This window comes from Thermobia domestica, chromosome 12 (genome assembly GCF_964235325.1).
Source record: "Thermobia domestica chromosome 12, izTheDome1.hap1.1, whole genome shotgun sequence".
Lineage (NCBI taxonomy): Eukaryota > Metazoa > Arthropoda > Insecta > Zygentoma > Lepismatidae > Thermobia > Thermobia domestica.
Genome location: NC_137465.1, coordinates 203943289 through 203969880, shown reverse-complemented (window position 1 = coordinate 203969880; position 26592 = coordinate 203943289). Strand labels below are relative to the sequence as shown.

The window sequence follows — 26592 nt, the reverse complement described above, 5'->3', positions numbered from 1 at the left end:
CTAAAACTGAAAGAAACATTTTAATAATTGATTTATAACTTAAGCTAGCTTAAACCTATGAACCAGTTAATTAAAACTCCTCAGAGAAATTGTTTTCAATGAACAGAAATGATAGTGTTGTGTTTTAATACTGAAGTTAATATTCCATGGAAACAGTGAAAAGATAAATGTAAGAACATAAATCATATCTTAAAACTCTTTGACCGGCAGAGGGTTTTCAAACTTGTATATAATCCTCTCCCCTCGTTTGATTATTTCTTTAAGTTCCACAATACACTCAATGTCTTGAAAGTCTACCATTGACACATCGTTCTCATTCACTATAAACTCAGTTTTTGATGTGTTGTGACTTTTCAGACCCATAACCATAATACCATCATCCATCACTTTCTGCACAACACATAGAAACTTGAAAACAGTTGTTGACCTCTTACCCCCCTTAAACCTGATAATAGCATAAGTTCCACTTTTAACTTCGGCTTCTTGGGGTGATTTGATGAAATCTTCTGTGTTTTCAACTTCCTCTTCCCAATCTGAGCTGCCTGATTCGTGCAGAGATATCGCCTCATCCCCGCTGCTGCTAGAGGTAGATGATAGTAGCGTCTGTTTTGCCACCTTTTTACTTTTGGCTTCCAATTTCTTCTTCTCTCTTGCTAATTTTCTTTCTTCCTTCTCTTTGTCTATCTCTGCTTTCCTCTGCTCCTTCTTCTGAAAATAGTCTATCATTTTTTCCGAAGTGACAACGGCTGGTAATTTTTCCTTTCTTCTCTTTGGAGCCACGGGTGCTGGTGTTGGCCAAAACAGGGCCCGTTTAAATGGAGATGGCACTCCTGGGGTTACCTTCATACTTCCACAAGGTTCAGTGACATCACCTCGAATTGTTGATGGTTGAACATTCCTGAGTTTTTGAGGAGTTCCTTGATATGCATCGTGTTCTGTCGATGTATCTGCGTCCTTGCCTTGATCCTCAGTGGTCGGTGATGCATCTGCAGAACAACTTTCACCATGACTTGTCGATGGGTGTAGACTTCTGACCTTTTGCAGCATATCCTGGATACGGTGCTCAGTAGACAAACTTGCGGTCGCGCCGTCTTCTCCTGTGGTTACTGTCTCAGTTACCTCTTCAGCTGTGGTGTTCGATGCCCGCCATAAGTTATATAGCGAGGTGTCTTCTACGGCTCCTGACCAGGTTCCTCGATTCGCTTTGAAAACTGTTAATTTATCTTTGCCAATTTTTTGTTCAAGAATAATCAGGAATGTCTTTTCATCTTCACTCACAGTAGGTACCTCGTGCTCTTCTACCGATACTACAGTGGGGTTCCATGGCACCAAACCACATTTTCTGAATCCATTTTGCACAGTGGTCGGAGTGATACAACTGAGAGTTTCTTTAAGAACTGAAGCGAAGTTTTGCTTGTCAACTTGTCGACCATCATTCTTCATTCGCCAGTCTATTACCTTTTGTCGCCAGACCTGTTTTAGTCCATGAAATACTGCGACATCCATTGGCTGTAGAAGGTGTGTTGCATTTGGATACAAGGCAACTAATTCCACACCGTTGTCCTTGCAAAACTGACTCAGATGCATTGATACGTGAGAGGAGTGGCCATCGATGAATAAGATGATGGGAAATTGGATATTCTCACGATTTGCCCATGGCACAAAGATGTTGGCAATATATTCGAAGAAGAGTTCACAAGTCATCCACCCGTTCGGACTTCTCCCTATAGCCCATCCTTCTGGAACGGATTCTGCGATCACCTGAGGAATACGAGCATATCTGTAAACAATCATTGGTGGCGCTATAACCCCTGCTGCATTGGCTGTTACGAGAACAGTTAGATTGAGTTTTTCATCTGCACCTGCTGCAGTGTAAACCGTCCTGCTTCCTCTTGGAGCGAGCACCTTCCCTGGTTTTGGGTTCAGGAAAAAAGCAGTTTCATCCGCATTAAAAACACGGTTAGGCTCTTTCAAAACTTCCATTAGATTATGTTCTTTTAAGTATTCCTCCACTTCGTTAAACCAGCTTTGTATTTGCTGACTAGTTACTGATCTCCTAGGACTAGTCAAATTCTGGCTGATCCTAAATGTAATCTCTGGATGTCTTTTACGGAACAGCTCAAACCATTTTCTTCCTGGTTGACTTCTGCCAGAAAATTCCACGTTTAGCTCTTTAGCAAGCTTTTGAACACTAGCAAGAAACGTCTCTTTCGAAACAGGAAATCCCGCTTTAGCCATTGTCTTCACCCACGTACAGAGCAATTCCTCCTGTTGAGGTGACAGGATGCCTCTTGGTCCCATCCTTCTGTAAAGAGGAGTCCGACCTTTATGTTTATCCATGAGCGTGACACGAGGTACATTGTGCTTTACTGCCGCCTGCCTATAGCTCAAACCTCTATCCACGTCACTTAGTGCTGCTGCCATGCTGTCCTCGGCGTACCTTAAATATATTTTGTCCTTCCGCGACATCTCTGGAAAGAAGACAACGCAATAATTACCAACACACTAATAAATTTTAAAAATTCCCGGAAATGAAATATCACATTTAGTTATGCATATTAACTGCAAGAAATGGGATCACGTAAAATGCGCTAGTAGTTGCCGCAAACTTATGGCCGCTGTTGCTGAGCTCCCATTAAGTTTATATTGCAAAAATACAGAAAATGTCAGTATGACGAACGTCAGTTTAACGAAATGTTCGGAGTGACGAAAAGATCTTAAATCCCGGAAAATAATTTACTATTGCGAAAGCTTTAAAACGAAAAATTCGAAAGTTTAAGTAAAATTCGTTGTACTAGTATTGTACTGTATCTCTAAATCAGAGGTCTTAACTTTATATATATATATACAAAGGAAGATTTCATGTAGGTTCAGTTTTCCATGTCAGAGAACTCAGTATTAGCCCTTATTTATATTGAGGGGGAAGGGTATGTATTCACGGAGAAATTTGCATTTTCTGTGGAAACAAAAAGCTTTGATTTAAAATTGCTTTATGCTAAATGACGTCCAGTCTATGCCCTGTAGCATTAAACTCTTCAAATTGGATCTGCATATGTCCATTTTGACACTGTTCATGTATCGGGAAAATTATCTTGGCATTTTGTCTGTTTACTTGTTTATTTATTTTTGAAAGTTGTTTTTATATTGTACAGTAATTCCTGCTCCTGTTTCGGTTATCTATATAGTTTTCAGATGATAGCAGGGATTATTGTGAGGGGTCAACACAACACGTTAACACAATCACCAGTCTTCGACAGGTCAGAACACCAGTGTTCGTCACGGGTGGTCGAACATTGGTTCCGAGTCACGTAGAAGGCTGAAATTTGGACAGAACTTATTTTCGCTGCATATCCAGATTACTGGTGTTTGTGATTCGTTTCATATAGTTTCCCCCAGTAATCGACATAGGTGACGAACTTTAGAGCACTGCTATAAATTAGTGTTCCAATATTCGACAGAGGGTGAATAACATCGTTTGTCATTGTGTTTCGTATTTAACTCTCAAAAACATTAAACTATGGGTAAATAGCAGAAAATTCTATTGACAGTGATGACATACACTTATACTAACAGTAAGAAAAAAAGTCACTATCACATACTTACCGCTAACTAATTGACTAAAGAACACAAAGAAAAACAGTCAGATCTTGCGCTCTAATGATGATCTCTTCAGTACTGACGACGCTGGACTAACGAAACCAGGTATTATTTACACATCCCATGCCAAGACGTACACAATGTTGCGCAACCTATTCTCGAACCGCTAAGCTTGCACAATACCTTGTTTTATGAGTTTTAATTTCCGCATGTCGAATACTGGAGCATGGTCGAACACTGGGGCTTTTACCTTACAGATATATTTTTTGAGTAGTAGTAGTAGTAGAAAGTCGTGATAACAGTTTATCGTGCTTATAAATTCTATGTTGTAATTAATTCATGGTTTGTAGTGTACGTACTAAATGGAAAGCTGCTTGTAAATGGAAACGCGACGAAGTTTGTGCGTGTAGCCGTTTGTATTCATTAAGTGGGGAGCTATTATTTCGGTTACCCTGTGTAAAAGTTTTTTTTTTTTTTTTTTAATTAATATAATTCAGTGAGATACGATATTTTTGTTCTATATAACATATTGTGTGTGTTGTTGATAAACGAACAGATAAAAACCTAACATGAAATGGTGTGGGATACTGGTAGTAGGTAAAATGTCCTTATCACTACATTTTGCTTTCAGCGTGTTATTTTAAGGAAACTATTATTTTGTTGTGAGAATGAAAAGGCAAGCATTTTAGGGTTAATGAGGCATGTACCGGAAACAGACAAGTTAACCTCAACATACTTGAAAAGTTTTAAAGGGATATTAGGAATATCATTTCTGTTGGTGCTAATATTCTTTTGCAAATTCTCAGGTGAGTCTGCAGGGTGTCTGCTGATACTGAAAATACTTGAATTATACTGTAATTTAATTTTGATACTGGAATTTTGATTCACATGCTGGAAAAATAATAAAAATGGTAATTTGTCAACAGTACTTTTTTTTTTTTTTTTTTTGTAATTGTTTTAATAGTCTTAGAAACAATTTTGTATTCTCCATTTTTCCAAAGCAGGAGTTGTATACATTCTGTAATTAGACGTTTAAAACAATGAGTGGAGTGGAGGGCTGTGAGGGGAGTTGGGAGGTTCTTTAAAAATGTTAAAACATCATTGTGTTTCAAAAAAAATCAGCGCTAACTAAACAACTTTTTTAAAAAAAATCATTGTATTAGGTACTGGAATTTTGCTGATAGTTATACTGAATATACTGGATTTTGAAAGTGGAACTCAGTAGACACCCTGGTCAGCTATAGTTTCTGAAATTTATTTATTTTGTTGTGAACAAATATATAAAGGTCGTGAAATTAATTTTCCTTGCGAAGCAATGAACGATTGTTCCGATGTTGTGCTGTTGTGCACGAAGAACAGGTATGATTAGTATTTCGTACAGTTTACGAAAGGAATTGTTGGAGGCGAGATTGTATGGTGGGGAACAACTCTGTACACCAGTTTCAAGTCTCTGTAGTAGTTAATAGTAGCCACCTAGTTAATAATAGGTTTCATGTTCGTATCCTTCTTTATCCTCGAAGTTAAAATAATCTCTTACTATTACCTTTTTCGAAAATCTTACAAATGTATCGAACATACTGTAAATAGATGACGAGAGCTGTCAGAAGAAAATTTTCTTTCTTTCTTTTGAACGTGGTCGTTCATGTCACTCAACTGTTTTAATGTCGAATACACATATAATAGATACGATTGTAGAAAAATATGTATTCTTGTCAGTGCTTGGAAGTCATATATTTAACTGAGGGTGATCATTTCTTATCTATACACTCATGGGCGCCCGAAGGGGAGGCCGGCCCGCCTGGCTCACGGAAATGTATTAAATTTCTAAAGATTTTCTTAATACAAATTAAAAAAAAAAAGTACTAATATATCAGGGCGCCCATGTATACACTGTCAGACCTATGTTTTTAATCTAAACATATTCATACATAGAGAATGTATCATGGCTCTTGTTCTGTATGGTTTCGAAACATGGTCGCTTACTCTGACGGAAGAACGTAGACTAAAAGTATTTGAGAGCAAGATCGTGAGACGAATATTCGTACCCAAGAGGAATGGAAATGGGGAATAACTACATAAGATATACCGTTTACCAAACATTGTTAGGTTCATCAGATCTAGGAGGTCCAGGTAGGCAAATCACGTAGCCAGGATGGAAGAAAGTAGGAACGCTTTCAATTTTGTAACTGGAAGCCCAATCAGAAAACGACCATTAGGAAGATTTAGGCGCGGATGGGAGGACAATATTTGGATGGATCTTATACAAATAGGAATACAAAGTAGAAACTGGATCAATTTGGCTAACGATAGAAATCAATGGAGAGCTTTTGTGAACGCGGCATTGAATGTCCGGTTCCATAGGCATTAGAATTGGTTGGTTAGTTTTAGAAAAGGTATCATGAAGTATACTTATATCCAGGGTTGGCAGAAACCATTGTTTTTATTTTTTTTTAAAAAATACTTTTTTTGTTTAAATAATTTGCTTTATGTATTTATATCATATATGAACAGAAATAACTTTGTTTCGCCTTGGTATTATTATGCAACAACTGGGTTTTGCTGAAAGGGGTCACATAAGCGCAAAGCGGAATCCAAACCGCTTCTCGGCTTACATCCGAGAGAAATTATGCCCCATTTGAACTCGAAACCGGGTCTAATTGGCCACAAATGCGATACGTCTGCCGACTCACACGTTGTACTGATCTTTACATACTTGTTAATATAATTGCCAAGAGTTACTTCAGAAGGACAAAAAGATAAGCAACTGCACAAGTGAAACCATTATACAGAATTACATATGAACAATGTCAAAGTACTACAGAGTGGAGAAGAGCTCATTTAGTCCAAGTTAGTTAACTATGACTTTTATTAGTCCAAGTTAAAGAAATGCAATGACTTTATTTGCATGTCAGTAAGAAAAGTGAATAAAAATACGAATTATTTGAGTCCACTTTGGCTCTTGACTATTTAGACATAAACAGATATCAAAGATATTTCTGATTTCACTAAATGCCACTCGTGGGATTTGTACCCCCCCCCCCCTCACACACACACAAGAGTACGGCATTTCGATGTATTTTATCAATAGTAAACATTATTGAAACAAAACAATATTTAGAATATTTCTTTGATTGCAACTGCATAACATTAATAATAAACTATAAAAAAAATCACAAAACAAACATTCATAAACTTATAAAAGGTGCTTTTGTAGTGTAATCTCTTTGAGTAATGGATGGGGAATTTAGATTTGAATATAATACGAATAATATACGGGAGTGAAACATGTTAACTCACAAATATGTGTTCATCAGTATTTTACGAACATTTTTCGTTTTTTGGTTTAAACCAGCTAACCCTGCTTATATCAAAGGAAGTTGGCCTCATAGCTTAAGGTAAAACACTGAAACGCTGTATTCCACAGTAGATATCTATATAAATGTACCGAAATAATAATAGTAATAACTTTTTTTTTTTTTAATATAGTTTATCTGCGGTTCTGTTCGATGTTGTTTGTCGTCGATTGAAATTGGGTAGTTTAGTGATGTACTATGGAAGCTAGTTTCGTATTCAGTGTCCGTCGTCTTGAATGAAGCAAGCGATCTCTGTAAGTGTCTTGGTGGTAGTGAGGCGATTACCTCCTGCTTCGTCACGAGACACTTCCCCTCGTCTGTCACTCAGTGCTGGAGGATCTGAATCGCTAGCAATTATACTGCCTTCACACTTTTTAATATTCTATACTACGAACAACTCGAGCAAGGGTACATACACCACAGATATCGAAGGGCATAGATTTTTTTTTATATATGTAATTACTTGTGTATTTTGCTAAAACAATGAGTATAAGAAAAGATGTAGATGATTTTCGGCTTACGAAGGAATATAATTAAGTTTCGTCTTTATTAAGCTGTAGAAAACGAAATCAGGAGCTGATCATTACTGCGGAGATTCCTGTGAAATATTTGAGTGTTTACCAGTTTCTGGTGAACTTGATTATGGCGCGGACAGTATTTTTTTTCTTCTTCTTAATATGCGCTTTAATTCCTCATTCAAGTTGGAATTTGTTAGCGTTTTAATCACGTTAATACTTGGAAGAGTGTGACTTTACATAATCGTACTTCACTAAAGCATCTGTCATCACATTCCCACTCTTTTGGAGGCGAAATATTGTGGTGCGGAATGGCCGTACTGTGTTGATCTTGTATGAAGGTTGTGCTTGATTGGTGCATCCAAGCCCACATTAATAGTAGGGCTCATTCTTGTTGATCTTGGTGTTGCGTAAGCACGCCTCAAGCTCTAGAATTACTGTGTTGCGCGATTTGATTTATTTGTGCATTATATATATATGTATAGTTGATACTTTCTGTGGCGCAAGTGTTTAATTATCATTATGACAGTGTTATAGTTACTATCAGGGAAGACTCGATAACTTCTATTCTTAGATTGATGACTATATTTTCATTGATGAGCTTATCTGTTTACTTTCTTTATCTCTCACCAAGTCAATTTAAAGTAATACATGGAATGAAGCTCTTATTTACCTTACGTTTCTCCATATTAATCTCTGTAAGATTTCCCTCGTGTTACTTACTGTTTCTTCCTCTTCCTTTCTTACTTTCCACACATTCCTTCGATATAATTTCTTCAGGGAGCACAGTGGTTCAGTGGTAGAGCTCTTATCTCTGGTGCGTGGGGTTCCTCGTGCGATCCCTGCACAAGTAAGCAAGCTTACGGTACACAACGTTGTGTCTCCGTGTATTCTCGGGGTACTCCATTTTATCATTTCACCAGTTCTTAGTCTCCCATAGCCTATAGTGCATAATCGTAGGACGTTAAACTGAAACATTTCATTATTGTTATTTTACAATTTCTTCCAAATAAGTTTAGTTTCTTTTTCTTATCCATCACTACTGTTGCTTTTCATCCCCAATATTTACTGTTCTTTCGTTTCATCTTTACATTTTTTTTCCATTCTTGTCCACAACCCCATTTCGAACGTTTGAGTAATGCCCCCCGGTAATATGGTGTGTACCCTTTGATCTACTGTATCGCGGCTCTGATTTTCGATAGGAGAGACTTGAAATTGGATCTATTATGGCGATTCTTCTTCTTCCTTAATATAGGTCCACGTCTCAGAGCTTGATGCCTTATAGGCGCTAAATTTTAATCTGTTCGAATTCGTGAGTATCATTGGTCTTACAGTACGATATCCATACGAAAGAATGAAAACAAATCTCCGTTAACGTTTGTTGATTATTTCTCTTGTGTTCTTTATTTAAAGATCCATAGCTCATCCCGTTCTTAACTATTTTGTTGGCCATCTCTACCCTTGCATGTGTTGCCCTTCCCATTCAGGTCTTCACCAACGATTTCATCTAAAGAGTGGATGTGACACAAGATAGAAACATGGAGGACAGTGTTCCGAACCAGCTGGAGGAAAAATCTAAAACAGGAGATGCGGATTTTTTTTTTTTTTTTAAAGGCTACAGTTACAGTGCCTATTTTCCAAGATGACCGCATGTGATAGTTTCAATCATGCCTAATTTTGGAGTTAAGAGTTATATTAATTTGGATAATTATCATATTAAAAAGAGAAATTACGAAAATTTATCATTCATTTATTTTTTCAGATGTGTATTTCATACTTAATCCTTATATAATTTAATTTTTCACAGCGGGTCGTGGCCTAAAAGACGACGACCAACAGTGCAGTTGCCAATGTGTTTGAGTTACACAATCCCCTTCACTTCAGCTACCTTGCCTTTGCCTTTTTGCGTTTATATTCCTCACACCTTTAGCCCTTCTCGCTGGTCGGGTGGGTAGCGCCTGTGCCTTTGGAGCACATCATCCCGGCTTCGATTTTCGGTGAGAGAACATAAATTAATTTCACGTCTTCAACTTGCCTCAAATTGTCTAGCATTCTGTTTTAATTTTTGGTCCAGATTACACTATAAGAGCCCCATCATCTGGGTAATGAATGCACCTAAACCTTCTACTTCTCAACGAAATACCTTGTTAACATTTTATAGCGTCTGCTAGCTGGTTGCGACGATATAGTTGTTTCAGAATTGGAATATTGTATGTAGGGATTAAACAAGATATATTTTTCGCGTATTTACTATAGTAGTAAGTTTCATTTAGACTTGCAGAATTTTGCTTAGCATTAGTTTCTTCATTGCTTTTCTGTTTTATTGAAAACTAGCGTCAGTTACCCTCTTCACGGTTAAAATAAGAAAAATAGTGATATGTTCCGTTAGTCAGTCACTTTTTACTATTACTAAAGCACTCTCTGATAAGAGGCATTGCCCTGCATTCTTCAGCCAGATTGTGTAAATTTTCGGGATTTCCAACACGAGTCATTGCCACGAAAGTTGGTAGTGTGAGAAGCAACGAGTTCTCTTCCTCCGCTTTCAGGTGGCGAGGCGGAATTTAGATTTAAACGGCATCGGAAAAGTCACTGCAAATTTCAGCGATCCCGTAAACCATGGACTCGACACTAGTATCGCTCATTTTCGATCATTTCTATATAGCCCTATCTTACTCTCCTAAGTTGCACCGTCAAACTGAAATGTTAAAAGCCATTGTAAGCCTGAACCTCATCTATGTGGCAAATTTGATCGAGATCGGTCGGGTGGTCAAGAGTTATTAAGTCACATAGTCACTTTCATTTTTAGCTAGATTCAGGGTGTTTCAAAACAACACTGACAACGTTTGGGAGGTGATTCCTGACACGAAGATGATGCAAAAAGTATAGACCAACCTGGATGCACAAGTGCTTCCTTACGAAGTTATAAGTTGCTGAAAACATGAAAAAAGAACTTCAGAGTTCCATAGCTCCAAAACTATGAGATCAACCGTAGTTGGGTCAAGACTTAGGAACTTCTGTGTGTGCCCTATCTAAATATCCATGTTTCAGAATCCTGCCGTACTTCCGCATCAATTTTATAGAGGTAGTTGGTGAGTACTTCAAGATATATGCCCGTAGCCATCTCTATAAAAATTGTTGCGTGAGTACCTTAGGATTCTGAAACATGGATTTCTGGATAGAATACATATTAGTTCCTAAGTGAAGCTTTGACCCGACTACAGTAGGTCCCATGGTTTTGAGCTATAAACCTTTAAAGTTCATTTTTTCATGTCTTCGGCAGCCTATAATTCCAAAAGGAAGCATTTGTGCATCCAGGTTGATCTATACTTTCTGTTTTATCTTCGTGTCAGGAATTACCTCCCAAACGTTGCATATATATATATATATATATATATATATATATATATATATATATATATATATATATATAATTGTTGTGGAACAGAAACCAACCTCTTCAGTATTTTTGCAAGGCTTTATGAAAGTCTTCCACATTTTGCTAAACGTATAGCGTATTCCGTGATTGCACAAAGTTTACCACGAAATTGTATGGTTTTCTTATTGTAAGTCAGAAATGTTCATTTGAATATAGTATTTTCGTAGTGTCTATAGTTTAAAGGCCGAATAAACTTCTCAGAAGCTAAGTTTTGGTTTGTTTCGGTTTTCGGTGGTAGAACGTGTTGTGATTCAAATCCTGCATGAAATTGTACCTCAATCTCAACGTGGGCACTGAAAAAATGAGTTGAGTTGATTTTAAGTTTAACGTCCGTTTCAGCAGCGAGGCTATATGAGACGATACCTACTAATTGACGTGGAATCCAAACCACACGAGCTCCCGGCGGAAATCGAATCCGGGTCTCCCGCGCCAAAGGCGCGTACGCGAAGAGCTTAGTCACGAAGGAACTCCTGGGACTGAAAAAAAAAAAAGGTATGACCAAGAGCTGTGAATTAAAAAAAATGTTTCTTTTGTTGTGTGAATTGAGGAATAATGTAAAAGACTTACGTTCTCATGTCCAAATCATTTCACATAGAAAGGGAAAAATAATAAAAAAGAAAGTAGTCAAAATATTAGAAGCGCAGAAGAAAAATAAGTCTAAACTAATAGGTCATTTAAAAAAAGAAGTAGATAATTGAATATGCCAAGCGTAACTATCGTATCCAAGTTTATTTTCGTTGTAACTCACAAACAAGTTATGATCAGTTGTGTAGAAGTGAAAGAAAAAGATGATGAAAAAAAAAAAAACCACCACACCTTGTGAATTTATTTTTTCAAAGTAAGATATTTATTGAACCTCAACATAAACTAAAGTCAACGGAATATATAATTAGATACAATTATAGCTACTATACGTAACCATTAAATATAAATGTTTGGAGTAACAGAAAAATTGAGCTTTGAATTTGATTCTCATTAGTTTTCGTGGTTGTAATCGGTGCTAACAACACTCCTTATTCAATTACGTATACTTAATGGTGAAACTAAACAGTTTTAAGGTTCCATTTTATGAAGTATGTACCAATAAATACAAGAATTCATTTTTGTGTGTATATTTGTATATATATAACGTATACTACGAACCAGAACGTATTCTGACAAAACTCAGTTCACAGTCCTATTTTATCTTGTGTTACATCGACATCAAATTTGTAAATGAACGGTAGTTGCACAAAATAATGTTAAGGAGAACCTTTACAGCCAATTCCTTCTTTCAAGTAATTACAACCTAATTTCCGAGTTTTCTTTACTTGCATGTTCATTTCTTGGTTTGATGTGTATGTAGTAAGGGAAGAAAGTGATCGTATTTAGTAAATGAAATATGTTGGTACAGTTGAAGACATCAACTAATGGCCCCACCGTTTTAAATTAACTTAGCTAATGTAAAGTCAGTTCGTACCAATGGTATTACACATTTCGTTCCCGTAACGATACTTCTCCATTCAAATTCATACCCCAGATATAGAATATCCTTAATTCAGATTAAGGGTAACTATATCAAAAATAAATTACGAAATGTTATAGAACTAAGTTATAGTTAGCATGGAATGAGTATTGTGTAGCCTTACTACTGATAGGAAGGCTAAACTCAAATCAGATTATGAACTTATGTTTCTGACGTGTTAGTGAGATGAATGAACTTGTTTTCTGCACATCAAGTCCTCGATTCATGGCTATACGTGCCTTATTTTAAATCACATATCCAAGGTTGAATACCACTGGTTTATAAGGTTTAACATTATGATGCGGTGCAACGTAAATGTGTTAAATGACTGGTCGTTATTTTATATATATATATATATATATATATATATATATATATATATATATATATATATATATATAGTGTTTTAAAACAACATCAACAACGTTTGGTAGTTCTGACACCAAGATAAAACAGAAAGTATAGAGATCGGCCTGGGTGCAGAAATATCTCATTTTGGAGTTACAGGCTGCCGAAAAATGAAGAAATGAACTTTTAAAGATCCACAGCTTCACTACTATGGGACCTACCGTAGTCGGGTCAAGATACACGTTGTAAAATCCTGCAATACTCATACAACAATTTTTATAGAGGGAATTTGGCTACGGGTATATAATTTGAAGTACTCACCAACTACCTCTACAAAAATTGTTGGAAAGTACCGCAGGATTCTGAAACGTGGATATTTGCATTGGGCACACAATAATATCTATGTGAAGTCTTGACCCGACTACGGTAGGTCCATAGAATTTGAGCTATGGACCTTTAAAGTTCATTGTTTCATGTTTTCGTCAGCGTATAACTTCGAAATTGATTTCTGCACCTAGGTTGGTCTATACTTTCTGTCTTATCGTAGTGTCAGGAATTACCTCCTAAACGTTGTCAGTATTGTTTTGAAGCACCATATATATATATACACACACCATGTCCTTTTTGCTGCTAATACTCAAATTCTGCGATACTAATTCTCGGCACTTCCAAACTTTATTCAGGTCAGCAGCACCATACATTTTAGGCTAACAATTGTTCCTCATACTGATGCCTGGGTCCCTCCATTCTTGATTAGTTAGTATAACCAGTTCACTAATTACGGGACTGCGAAAATAGAACCCGTAATAATTGTAATTGCTTGTGATTGTGATCAGGTCTTTTTTTTTTTTTCTCATTGTGGCATTTCATTTAATCTTTTTCTTTCTCCTCCCGTAAACGAAGATGGCTTGATTGCGCAAGTTTCCAAACTCCATCGTGATTCGTAATCAATATCTCCCCTTTCCCCCTCTTCCATGGCTGCTGGAGTTTCTGAAGAATTCGGCCCTTTCCTGCGCAACTTCTTTGTTAGACCCTATATGGAGTGGGTTCTTTTTTCTTTCTTTTTCTTTTTTCTTGGAAAAGTTGAGCAAAGGAGAAATGGATGGACAAAATCAACTCCACGAATAACAGACAACGAAGCGTGGGATGGAAGAACCGACCCCGTGTTTATATATATATAGTTACTGATATTTATATGTAATGTTCGTGCTGTAATACAATTCTATTAAAATTCAGATTCTGTGAGCTTAATTTTCCTTTCAGTCTCAGTAATTTGTGAAGACGGTTGAATTCATTCAGAAATTATTTATAGGAGAATATTATATGAACGTGATTGATCCGTTTGGGCGCAAACCGATTTTGTAGATACCACAGTAGACACATATGCTGCGTATGACTTTTCCAAAGGTTTGTAGTTTTTTCTACGTAACGCAACTTGGGACAGTTTGTTGATAAATTAAAGACAGGTGAGCTGAACAGTACGTTTCTCATCCACCGGTAAGACGAGTGTCTCGACCTAAAAGGTATTTCTTTTTAAGAGGAAAGGAAAGAGAGAAAACAGCACTTTTCTTAATCTTAAAAAAAAAAAAAAAAATCTTACTATCAGCAAACTGGATAACGGGATCTGTTTCGCTTTGTAATGTGCATAATTGGTTGTAAAGGAAAACTTGTATTTTTTCATCAGTGAGTAAATGCTGTTCGACGTGATAAACGGCCGATTTCCGAGTAACAAACAAGGCAAGCTAACTCAGGGCTTCCAACTGTACGGGTTTAATAACTCAGATACGGGTGTACGGGTTGCTATTCCAAATGTACGGGTGAATTAATCATCGTAAACATTCTGACACTGGTTTTGATGATTTCTTCGTTAAGACATTGTTGTACTCAAAGGAATGGTATGATTACGAGAATTCCGTATAGAAATTTTGTGAACCATTGAATTTGGAAAAAAAAAAAAAAACTCAGTTGGTCTGATGTTAGTGATATTTTGAATCATGCGAAAGTTAACGTAAACATTGGCAAACTGTATTCAGAATTCACTACTTTAAAAAAAAATAAATAAAAAAAAAAAAGTGCAAAGCGTGATTGATCAGTTTTCTGTTAGTTGTAAATGGTTAAAAGTTTTTCAAGTTGTACCTGACTCAACAGAGTTGTTTAATGTAGCTGCCAGGGTTGGCAAAAAACATGGTTTTTATTTAAAAAAAAAACAAAAAAAACCTTTTTTTGGGGGGGTTTAAACCAGGTTTATTTGGTTTAAATAATTTGTTCTATATATTCATATCATATATGGACAGAAATAAGTTTGTTTCGCCTTGATGCTATTATGCAACAGCCGGGTTATGCTGGAAGGGGTCACATAAGCTTAAAGCTTAATAAAAACTGCTTCTCGAGTACATCCGAGAGAAATCGTCCTCCAATCGAACTCGGAACCAGGACTAATTAGCCACAAATGCTATACGTCTGCCGACTCACTCACGAAGGAATCCTGATAAAAATACGTTGTACTAATCTTTAAATGCTTCTTAATATAACGGTCAAGAGTCATTTCAGTAGGACAAAAAGATAAACAGTTGCACAAGTGAAATCATTATACAGAATTACATATGGATAATTTCAAAGTACTACGAAGAACAGAAGAACTAATTAAGTTCAAGTTAGTTAACAACAACTTTTATTGGTCCAAATTAAAGAAATACAACGACTTAATTTGCATACCAGTAAGAAAATTGAATAAAGATACGTATTATTTGAGTCCACTTTGGCTCAGATTCATTTATACATAAATAGATACCAAAGATACTTCTCATTTCACTAAATGCCTGTCGTGGGGTCTGTATGCCCCCCCAAACACACACAAAAAGTACGGCATTTCGATGTATTTTATCAATAGTAAACATTGAAACGAAACAATACTTAGAATTTTTCTTTTGATTGCAATTACATAACAATAATAACAACTACAAAAAAATCACAAAACAAACATTTATAAACTTATATAAAAAAGTTGCTTTTGTAGTATAATCTTTTGAGTAACGAATGGGAATTTTAGGTCTGAATATAATACGAATAATATACGGGAGTGAAACGTGATAACCCACAAATGTGTGTTCATCAAGATTTTACAAACACTCACACTTTTACGAACATTTTTCGTTTCTTGGTTTAAACCAGCCAACCCTGGTAGCTGCATTTTCATTATCAATACCTGCAAGCAATACGTTTTGTGAAAGTGTTTAGTATGATGGGAAATGCTTGTACTGATGCAAGAAACTGTATGTCTGAAAATTTACTGAAATGTGAAGTAATGGTAAAAATTAACGTGACCTGCAAAGAATTTTACTCTTATGAAAAAAAAATCCTGCTGTACTGAAAAGTGCTAAAAGTGAAAACAAATATGTTTGTTTAAGTGTCTTCAGAAATAAATGTTAATTACAGTTTCAAATCAATCATGTTTTGTTTCTCTAACAAATATTGCTAAAACATAGATTAAAAAAGACAAACATACATGGATGTGTTTAACTGAAATAAGGTTCTAGTTTAACGAAATTGAGTTTGAGAGATTCAAGCTGTGAATGTACGGGTGAGGAGGTTTGAAAAGTTGGCATCCCTGAAGCTAAGTAGGGCCGGATAACTCTGAAGGGCCGCAAAACAAAGAAATATCGACATTTGGAACATTTTGAATATCGAATTAATAATAAACTAAACCCACACTGATACCTTTATATACGTATTTAGAATTACATGAGCTGTTAAACAGTCTGTGGCTAATTAAGGGATAGCTTATCACAGGACGGGTGTAGTGGCGGGTAAGGGGTCTGCGACCATAAATTCCTTTCGGCTACAATATGCCTAAATCCATCATTGCGTATGTTGGACATTTACTGGCATAGTATCGTTTCTGTATCTTATTTGCAAGTGTTAACAGCAAAGTGAGTTTTCTTTTATTTAAGAGTTAGCAGTATTCTTTTTTTTAAAACGTTATGTTGAAATGGAAAGGAGGGGGGGGGGATGTAGTGGAAGTGAGGAAGATAAAACCTAACAGTCTTTGTACATTTACTGGTTCTTCCAGTTTCGTTCAAGTTCATGCTTCTCGAGAGCTGTAAACCTTCCAATGCAGATATTATATGAAAATGAGGAGCTCAGCTAAGTTTCAAGTGAAACATGCGTAGTTGTACAACTAGATAACTATATCTAACGTGCGCATTTTAGAGCAAAATCAGAAACTGGTTTAAAGTACGCCATTTTCAATATTGTTATATGCACTGAGTGGAAGAGACCGCGGGATTAGATGTAGTACTTTAAATAGGAGAGAAACATATATTTTATTAGAGACGATTTTTTTTTTTCAAATTATGTAAGTTCGTTCTCTGTGTTCGAAAACAATTGCAACATCTTCCCCCCTTATATATGGGGAACTACGTCGACTCAAGCCACTGAGTTGCGGCCTGGTATATGATGCGTGAAACATTATTAAAGTATGTAGGATATGTTTTTATAAGAGAAAGTTAATCCATCAAAAATATTTTGAAAAACTTCCACTTCCGTGTTAATTTTTAGATCATAATTTTTAAAATGGTCTAACAATTGCAAATTTTATCCTATAAATTGAAGTAAATTGAATACATATATGTAGGATTTGAAATAAGGTCGATTTAGAAGCACTACATAACAAAGTTTCAAATTTCGCCTTTCTATTCCATTCAACATTATGTATTGACATGATATATGGTTGTTTATCAATCCTAACAGGGTGGATTTAGGCAACTTATTTCTGTACTACGAGAAATTTCTTTCCAGCACAGTAGCCGTACTGGAATACCACTTTTTATGAGACCATCGAAGTTAAGGAGTGCTGGGTCTGGTCAGATCATAGATGGGTGACCAAATCATGGAAAGAAGTAGCGAACGTTGATCTAGTAAGGGGAGCTGATGTGCTGACCACACCCCCCCCCCCCCCCCAAAAAAAAAAGTACCATCAGCCAGATGTTAGGCCTAGGCCTCCAAGTTGTTCGCTAGGAGTTCATTTTTTTTTTTTTTAATCTTTTATTGGGCAACTAGTTAGAAAACACTTCTGTTAACTAACTACAACTTTATAAATTTATCACTGTTTGAATTTTAAAGTGGATTGACATTATAAGACTTATTTCCCAACTACTGTGATATTTTCTTTAATTTTGGCTGCTACCTCCTCATGCTGCAATGTTGGTTGTTTCCAATGAACATTAACTTCACAGCTGTAATAATTTTTATTTCTGCGTATGATCAGTGCTAGTGCCATCATGTATGAAGAGGTGGGAATGATATAATAGTGTTATCAAGCGTTAGAGCATAAAGTAATGACAGGTAATAACACATTTAAAATTATTTAAAGTTTTCCAGTTGTAACATTAGTAATATTAATTCAGTTCGGTGACTGTTGTACTAATATAAACAAGGATTTCACATTGCACTGCATTCCCTAGGGCAACGTTTTTCAAGGTTTTTTCGAGTAGGGACAACTTTTGTTAGAATGTTCTACGGACCACCATACTCTTGATCCCTTTCGAAATTGTCTTTAAATGAATGCAATCAAGAATAATAATACATCTGTATAAACTTCTAGAAAATTTGAATGAAATTTTTAAAATCTAACGCTCCACACTTATGCTCTTAGGCTAAAGGAAACGATAATTGAAATTTTGTACATCGGTAATCGAATTCGGGACCACTTGCAAAGACACACACGTTAGCCACTAGACCAGCAGGAAGGCAATAAACTATTTAGTACTTGTATAATTTATTAAATTGTGTAAACTATAATTTCTGTAATCTACGCTTGTTTAAGATTCTAACTATGCGATGAGCAGTTTACTTCTTTTTTTTTTTTCAATATAAAAGGACCACAAGGGCTACCTCGAGAAACACTACCCTTGGGCAGCGTACGTGAATAACACACAATAAGTCTAAGCGAATAATGAAATAATTATTGTTTGTAGTTAGTTTTCACTTGTGAAGAAAATCAAGCAGCACAATGTGCTTTTTAAATTATATGTTGATATTATGTGTGTAAATTATATTTTACGTGAACGTATATTTATACAATTGTTTATGTAGTCTTTGGTTGTATTGTAGAAGAAAGTATGTTAAGAACTTTGCCAGTAACGGTGAAATAGCCACGTTATCTGTAGAATCAACTTGCGCGAAAGTTTGAAAACCAGTCTTGAGGCAAAGGAATTCTTTTTTTTTTTTTTTCGACGAATTTTGACCTGCTGACAATCCCTTCCCCCTTCATCCGTTTTCCTCCAACGCCATTCCAACCGGAGAGGAAACTTCCTTTGTAGGGAGATGTTGTGAGTGACCCGCGTCAGGCGAGTGAAAAGCTTCATCTTCTCTTGAGGGCAAGCGTCGTCGACACACACACACACACACATTTGAAATGGCCGTGCCGTGCGTGTGATACTTGTGATCAAGATAGTGAGTGCATTGCAGCGTCTTGATTGCTGGAAGCCACCCGCGAGAACAAGCTTTCACTCACGGACGGAACGGGACGAGACACTGGTCCCCAGTTCTTTGATTTTGTGGTAAGTGTAGCTATTAGAAACACTCAGGAAAGAATTAAGTTCTCCGTTCAATATCCGTTGATTTAATTTCATTATCACTCATTGCGATGGACAACTTTCACATGCTGTCCAAGGTCGTGCCTCGACGACACACCGTTAACATATGAGGTCTGTTATGTGAATGACTTGCATCGAAAGATGTGGCAACATTGCCTGCATGCCTGTGTCAGGTCTTCCCTCCCGCTCCTCTCCCTGTGACCTTGAAAGTGAGTTGCTTTTGCCGCGCCGAACGAGACGCCAAGACAAAGACACTTTCAAAAATCCGTAACTTTACTCCATCTCTATTCCATCGTTGATCCATGTGTAGCTTCGATTGGGTGGAACTCCCAATTAAATGCTTGATTCATACGAGTATGTAAATCCCGAGTCTTTTTGATGCTGCGGTTGAGCTGACTATGCCACCTCCAGTGTTGCAAGGAATATTAAAGATTGCCCAAAGCGATGTTCATTATTTTTGTTCAGAAAATTGCATATTTAATGGAAATACACAAGGGGGAAATATTAGCAGATGACAAATGGCATAATATACGTACATGCAGACCATGGAAGTGTCATTCAAAATCCAAAGTCTTATTTGAATTTACTTCACAGTAAGTTGTGAAAACCCAACAAGTAAATAAATGAAAACTTTACTAGGCCGAAAATCCTGAGTTGACACACTAATCTTATTTAGCTTACATATATAGGCCTAAATATGGGAATATTATAAAGGTGCACGTTCACGTTCAAATGGATTTCCTCACTTATTAGTTTCTTTGCTAACCATTTCTGAGAGAATTAATTGACTCGTGGTTTGAGCTTGAAATCTTTGTGTCTGAGAGGAAAATAATGAAATTTGACCTTTTGAAGTCATTAGTTAAATTCTCAGGACTGTATGGTTTTGCCTGCTTACCTGTCTTCTTGTTCATCTTAACCATAGGTTGGTGGGCAACATAGAAATTTTAAAACTTTTCTCTCCCTTTGGAGAGCTGTTCTATATTTTGATAAGGTCTCTTCTTCCTAACTGCATCCAGATGTTTTATCCTTGGTCTTCCTCTTCCTGGTTTTCCTTCTGCCTTACCGTCTATCAACACGGTGATCCAATCGGAGTGCCGAATAAGATGGCCAAGCATGCTCTTTCTTCATTTTCCTATTATCTCCATGGTCTGTCGTTCTTCATTAGCTTCCTTTGGTACGTCTTCGTTCCTTTTCCTTTCACTCCATGTAGCTACTTAATACTTACATGAATTTTTAATTAATATACTATTATCATGTAAATAAATTTTCCTTATAACTTTATCTTTCGGGTAAGGATTTGTTTTGTTTTTTACTTCCACCATTTCTTTGTATTATGATATTCCGAAGTGTGTTTTTAGGTTTTAATTTTTTTTTTTTTAATTGTATTGTTCGTACCGTTGACATGCCTCTTTTATATGTATATATATATAGGCTACAACAGTTCTGGTAGTGGGATAAAGCCTAGAATGAGCCTGAGTTCCGCTTAAATTGAAACTGTGTATTTGTTTCGTAACTAGTGAAAATGCTTTAATGGATCTCATTTTTTTGTAGGTATGAAACGGTTTGCAAATATGAGTATATGGATAGCAAAAAACTTCAGTTTGATCCTATACTAAATTAAGTCTCTTCAGTTCTGATATTTAAAAAAAAAAAAAAATGGTTAGTGGGGTTTTATTGCATGCTGGATAGGTATAATCAGTGCTTTTAGTTGCTGTTAAAAGGGAAAGCCTTAACCTTGTTTATAATGGTTAATAAGTAGACATTATATATATAAAGGTGTAACAAAAAGGTACGGCAAAATTTCAGTGGTGGATTTTTTATGGGTAGACAAGCAAAAATGTTCATATGACCGTATGTCAGGAAATCATCGTTACAGAGCTACCGCCATTATGCCGCTTGACGGTGTAAAATAGGCACATTCTGGTCGCTCCTTAATGTGACTGGATTTAAACCTCAATAACTCAGCCCCTAATTAAGCTATTAAGATAATTTTGATATTTCTGTATTCCTGAAGGACGACGCTTTCGGCCGATATGTATTTTATGTATGTGGTGGGTATCATGAGGGACAGGGGAGGGTAATTACATATTTGTTTTTTTGCTTCAGGACCTTTGGAGTGGCATTCCTTCCCCCTTGGAGGTACACTCATAAAATGAATATGGGCGAGAGCTTCATCCTTCAGGAACACATGGCTACCAAAATTATCTTCCTAGCTGTATTAGGGTCTGCGTTATTGAGTTTTAAATTCAATCACATTAAGGAGCGACCAGAATGTGACTATTTCACACCGTCAGGCGGTTCAGTTACCGTAACTCTGTAACGATGCATTTTCCGACATTCGGTTTTTTACTTGTCTACCCATAAGAAATCTATCCTTGAAATTTTGCCTTACCTTTTTGTTACACCCTGTATAATCATCCTCATAGGGTAATGGTTAACAGTTGTTGCTCTTAGTACAGAGGCTCGCGTTCAGTTATTGGTAGGAATATTTATTGTTTCGGATCGGTTGGTACTGATAAGACGTTAACGTCCAAACAAACCTAACATTTAAGCGAACGCGTGGCTTTGTAATCTCTGGTAGGAGCACAATTCTGAAGCGTAGGCTGGAGTTCGAGTTCTGGGTACCGTATGTCTGCTTAAGCGTGTTTTGTGCTTTCTGTGGATACTCTTGATTCATCTCAATTTTAACTGACTCACGCTGTGGCCTATTGAACCCGGTGGTTTAATGCCGAATTCTTCCATTGACTTAGCCAACTATACTGGATCCAGTTTCTACTTTGTTACTATTTCTTCAAGATCATTCTTAATATTATCCTCTCATCTGCGCTTATGTCTTCCTAATGATCAATTTCCGATTGGGTTTCCAGTTAAAATTTTGAAAATGTTCCTACTTTCTTCCACTCTGGCAACACGAGCTGCCCACCTGAGGCTCCTAAGTTTTAATCACCCTAACGTTAGGTAAACGGCGCAATGCAGTTCTTAGTTATGAAATTTCAGCCATTACCATTCCCGTTCCTAATGGGTCCAGATATCCACTTTAGGATTTTATTTTCAAATACTTTGTCAATGTTCTTCCCTCAAAGTACGCGATCATGTTTCGCAACTGTACAGTACAACAGACATAATGATCATTTATGTATTTTAAGTTTCAAATTCTTCGACAGAATTTGCGAAGACGGAATAAAAACATAAATTCTCTGCTTGATGTCGACATGAAATTCTTCGTGGATATGATTTTGGTCTGTTAGTATTAATCCAGATATTCGAAAGTATCCACTTTGTCGAGTGTATTATTATATATTTTAACATGTCCATAAGTTGCATTGTTAAGGTCATGACAGACTTCCATGAACTTAAGTTTTCTCAGCATTTACTTCTAAAATCATGTGCTTGCAGGTGTTTAATAAGAACTTCTGCGCTTCTTTCTATTGTTCTTCTATTTTCCCCTGTTATATTTAGATCAACAGCATTTCGCCATAACCTGGTTAATTCTATTCAGTTCTAGGCCCTGCTAAGTTACACCAGTCCTGATTCGAGGCTAATATAGATGTTTCTGGACAAGTGTCTGTAGACGAATAGTTAGTCTCATGCCAAATCCCCAAGCTGGAGGACCACCCCTTGTCTGTTCGCGGCAGCTTATTCGATATATTTGCAGCTAACCTCTTTATTTAGAGAGCTCCGTCGAGGCTAAGCGGTTAGCTTAAGCGCCTTTCGCGTGGGAGATCCGGGTTCGATTCCCGACGGGAGCTCATGTGGTTCGGATTCCACGTTAATCAGTAGGTCCTATCTCATATAGCCTCGCTGTTGTAAGGAACGTTAAACTCAAAATCAACTGTTTTAGAGACGTTTTTCTTGTTCCGCAACCTGAGGAAGTGCTATGTTCCAATAAAACGATTAATATCAGCTCCTTCTTCCTTTGTGTTCGTCATATCCTTTAGTACAACAAATAGCCTAGGAACTAGTAGCATACTTTTGATTACTTCGTTTTTTTGCAAATATGAGTTCTTAGAACTAATGCACGCAAGTTTTTTTTTTTTTTTTTAATACATTGTTGAAAGAAAAGTCGTTAAATGTAGGCAATGCAATGTAAAATTATCCCTTGAATCCAAGATAACCTTTTCATTTGTAGTGAATGATCAGTTGAATGATTATGCTATTAGAAAGGAAGCGTGTAGCAAATGAGTTTACATCGCCTGAGGGGAAAATCCGTTTCGTTTAACTTCGACAACTCAAGCTATAGCGCGGTGAAGGCCACATCTTATTTGTTGGAGGTTTAACGCGCTTTAAGAAGAACAACGCTATGTGGGCAGCCAGGATTCATCGCATACATTTGAAATTAGCAGAAAGGATGATAGGCAAACTAGTCGTGGAAGCTTGTTTCATAGATTAACTGAGCCTTCTAAGTTATTGTTTATGTTTAGCTTTTCTTTAAATATAGTATTCCAGTAGTAACTTCCTGAACTTAAAATTAATTTTGTCTTTAACAGTGAATAGCATTACATTATTGACACTTCAAGAAGTTACTTGTATTATTGAACATTTTGTAACTAAAGTTGGGAAAGTAGCAGAACAACCCTACGTAAAGCTCTAATTGCAAGTCAAAGCTATTAATATTTCTGGATACACTGTATAGGCGTATTATTTTAAACATGTTTACGTCTTTCAATATGCATTATTATTTCGAATATCTTACTCCAGTAATTGTTTTTAGCTCCCTGGTGGCTAAGCGGTTAGCGTATTCACCTTGGCGTGGGAAACCTGGTTCGATTCCAGAAGGGAGCTCATGGTTCGGATCCCACGTTAAGCTTGTAGGTCCACGTCTCACATAATCTCGCTGCTGAAAGAGACGTTAAACTGAAAAGCAAGTGAAATCAAAATGTTTAATTTTCCGAATTTTTAGATTGATCCATTTTTGCAATAATTTAAAAAGTGGGAAAACTTGAAGAAGGGCCTCAGTTCCTTAATCCATCTAGCAATATAAGATAATTAGCAAAAAGAATAAATCTCCAACGTCTCGTAATTATGCTTTTATGTGCTAAAGGTAGTGGATGACTGAGGGAGAATTGAAGGAATGAGAGTGGGGGAAGAGACGGGAGAATCTCAAGAAAACTCATGGACTAGACGCCCATTTTAACCTGGGATCGAACCATGGACTGCTCGCACCAGAAGTGAGCGCTCAGCCATGTCACTTGTTTACCAAGCAAGTAACATAATAAAAAAGGTATGTTTTTTTTTTTTTTTTTTTTTTAAGCATCAGAGATAAATACTGTAATTTCACCAGCAAGGCACGAAATTTCAGGTCTTACCCCAGACACATGCTACAGAGTTTGGTCACTATTTTTTCGATAGCGAGCAAACTAAATTCCAGATGGCTACCGCCAAAATATTTGATCGCCAATAACGACTGGAAATTTCATGCCCTTTTCACGAGGCAGAGAACAAATTCTCTCGTTTTCAAGATTTGGTCTTTTCACCTCTATCAGAAAATTGTAGAGAGGACTCGACTTTTATGTAGATACAAGTGTATTTTTAGTGTATACTATAATCGTTAGACTGAAGATCCACATAACCAGTGTAAAGATCTGCAATTTGTAGGTGAATCGTTCGTATACAACTCACTTTCGCTTTGTATCTATGTGCGCATGTTTTTAATTTCTCCCCTTTTGAATTGACTGATGCAAGAAAGATCTGTCATGCATCGAACTACTTTGTATATACAGTAAATTGAATATTTGTAACTTCCTTTTGTTTGTCTTCGTAGCTGCGTTATTAATAAGAGAAGTTACTAGCATTAGCGATAAAACATAATCAAATACTCGTAACGTCTCAGTATAACGTTAACTAAAGCTTTATCTGTGAGCAGCGTGTGTTAAGCCATAAGCAGATGCAGCAGACTGTGAAGCTTTTAGAAACATTAAGCACAAAAGCAGGAGAATTGTGTTATAATTTCATTATGTCTCCCACCCCTCCCCCTCATTCAAGCATAACGCCACATAAGCTAAGTGAAATTTAGGCCTCGCGGCTACTGACTGATGAAGCGGTTACTAGTAAATTTAGCGGTCCATGACTCCTTTCACTCGTGTGACCAAAACTGGAAGAAAACCAAGTGGCATACGACGAGCGATTGCTTCTGAATGAAAGCAACACAAATAGCTAATGGTGTCGCTACTTCCAACCAACAGCATCTCCTGTCCTGTCCTGTATTGTATCCAGGAAAGTTTAACTCATATTTGGGACAATAACTTAATGTACTACATTTCAAGAAAGTGAATCCCCAAGTTGAGCGGATTTGCATATTCACACTCCTAATCGTAGAAACATTTACAGCCACTCCAACCTCAATCACTTTCAGTGATTGAACCTGTTTTTATTATGATGTAAAATCGAATGTTATTTATTCGAAAAGAACTTTTTTTATATTACAAGAGCTGTAATTTTCAAATATTCACAACAAACTCGCAATAATAAAAAAAAAAAAAATGTGATTGCATACAAAATGATCGAGCGGTTTGGGTTAATCTATCAGTGAGATGTTTGTGTATTCAAACCTGTAGGAACTGTGTTTAAGTTAATAGGAAGTTTAAAATAGAACCGATTCATGTTCATCTTTCAAAGTTGGTAGATCGAAAATTTCTCAGAATACACAAGGGTGCAGTTTTTAAATTTTGTAACCATTGCAATTATGCACCCATATTTTAAACGCTGCATGTAAGAAATGTAAATGCGTCGAAATAATTAACATTATTCTGAACTTAGATTATCTCTCTTAATTTTTTTTTCTTTCCGTTGCAACAACTCGTTAATTTACAAGCTAGAAAGAATATTTTGTCTATAAGTACTTTGGCTTAAGATATATTACATGGTAATGGCGCTTGCTTTAGTTGTGCTGTTTTAGGCACCTGTAAAAATCTCGTAGAAATCTCTTTCTTTGTAAATTATTAGATTTTACTCGTTAATTTTCTAAGTAATACCCCATTCCCATATTCTTAATTTGTACCTGTTCCCACCAACTGTATTTCGACTTCGAAATATTCTACAAATGTGAATAATTTTGCATATGAGGAGCTTGTTTCTGAAATGTACTATATCCATTTTTTCAGATTTTGAAATTTTATGGGGAACAGAAAGATTAGTGGTACTTCTGCATAAATATGATGATAATTTGTGCCAGAACTCTCTGTAACGATGTTAAAAAACGAACTTTAGAAATACATTTGTTCCAATATGTACTATATTCAGCAGT

The 26592-nt window shown here is 36.4% G+C and overlaps 1 protein-coding gene across 2 annotated transcripts in view; it reads left to right on the top strand.

Annotated features, from left to right (window-relative positions):
- CtBP (C-terminal binding protein) overlaps nt 1–26592 on the top strand; it is a 157235-nt gene that overhangs the window by 1903 nt on the left and 128740 nt on the right. The window contains exon 1 of one of the 2 annotated variants that reach the window (XM_081734572.1): nt 19121–19313. The exons of the other annotated variant lie outside the window; for it this stretch is intronic. The gene's annotated coding sequence lies outside the window, so the exon portion shown is untranslated. Of the gene's footprint in view, nt 1–19120; nt 19314–26592 lie in introns of those variants that run through there. 2 annotated transcript variants of the gene reach the window in all.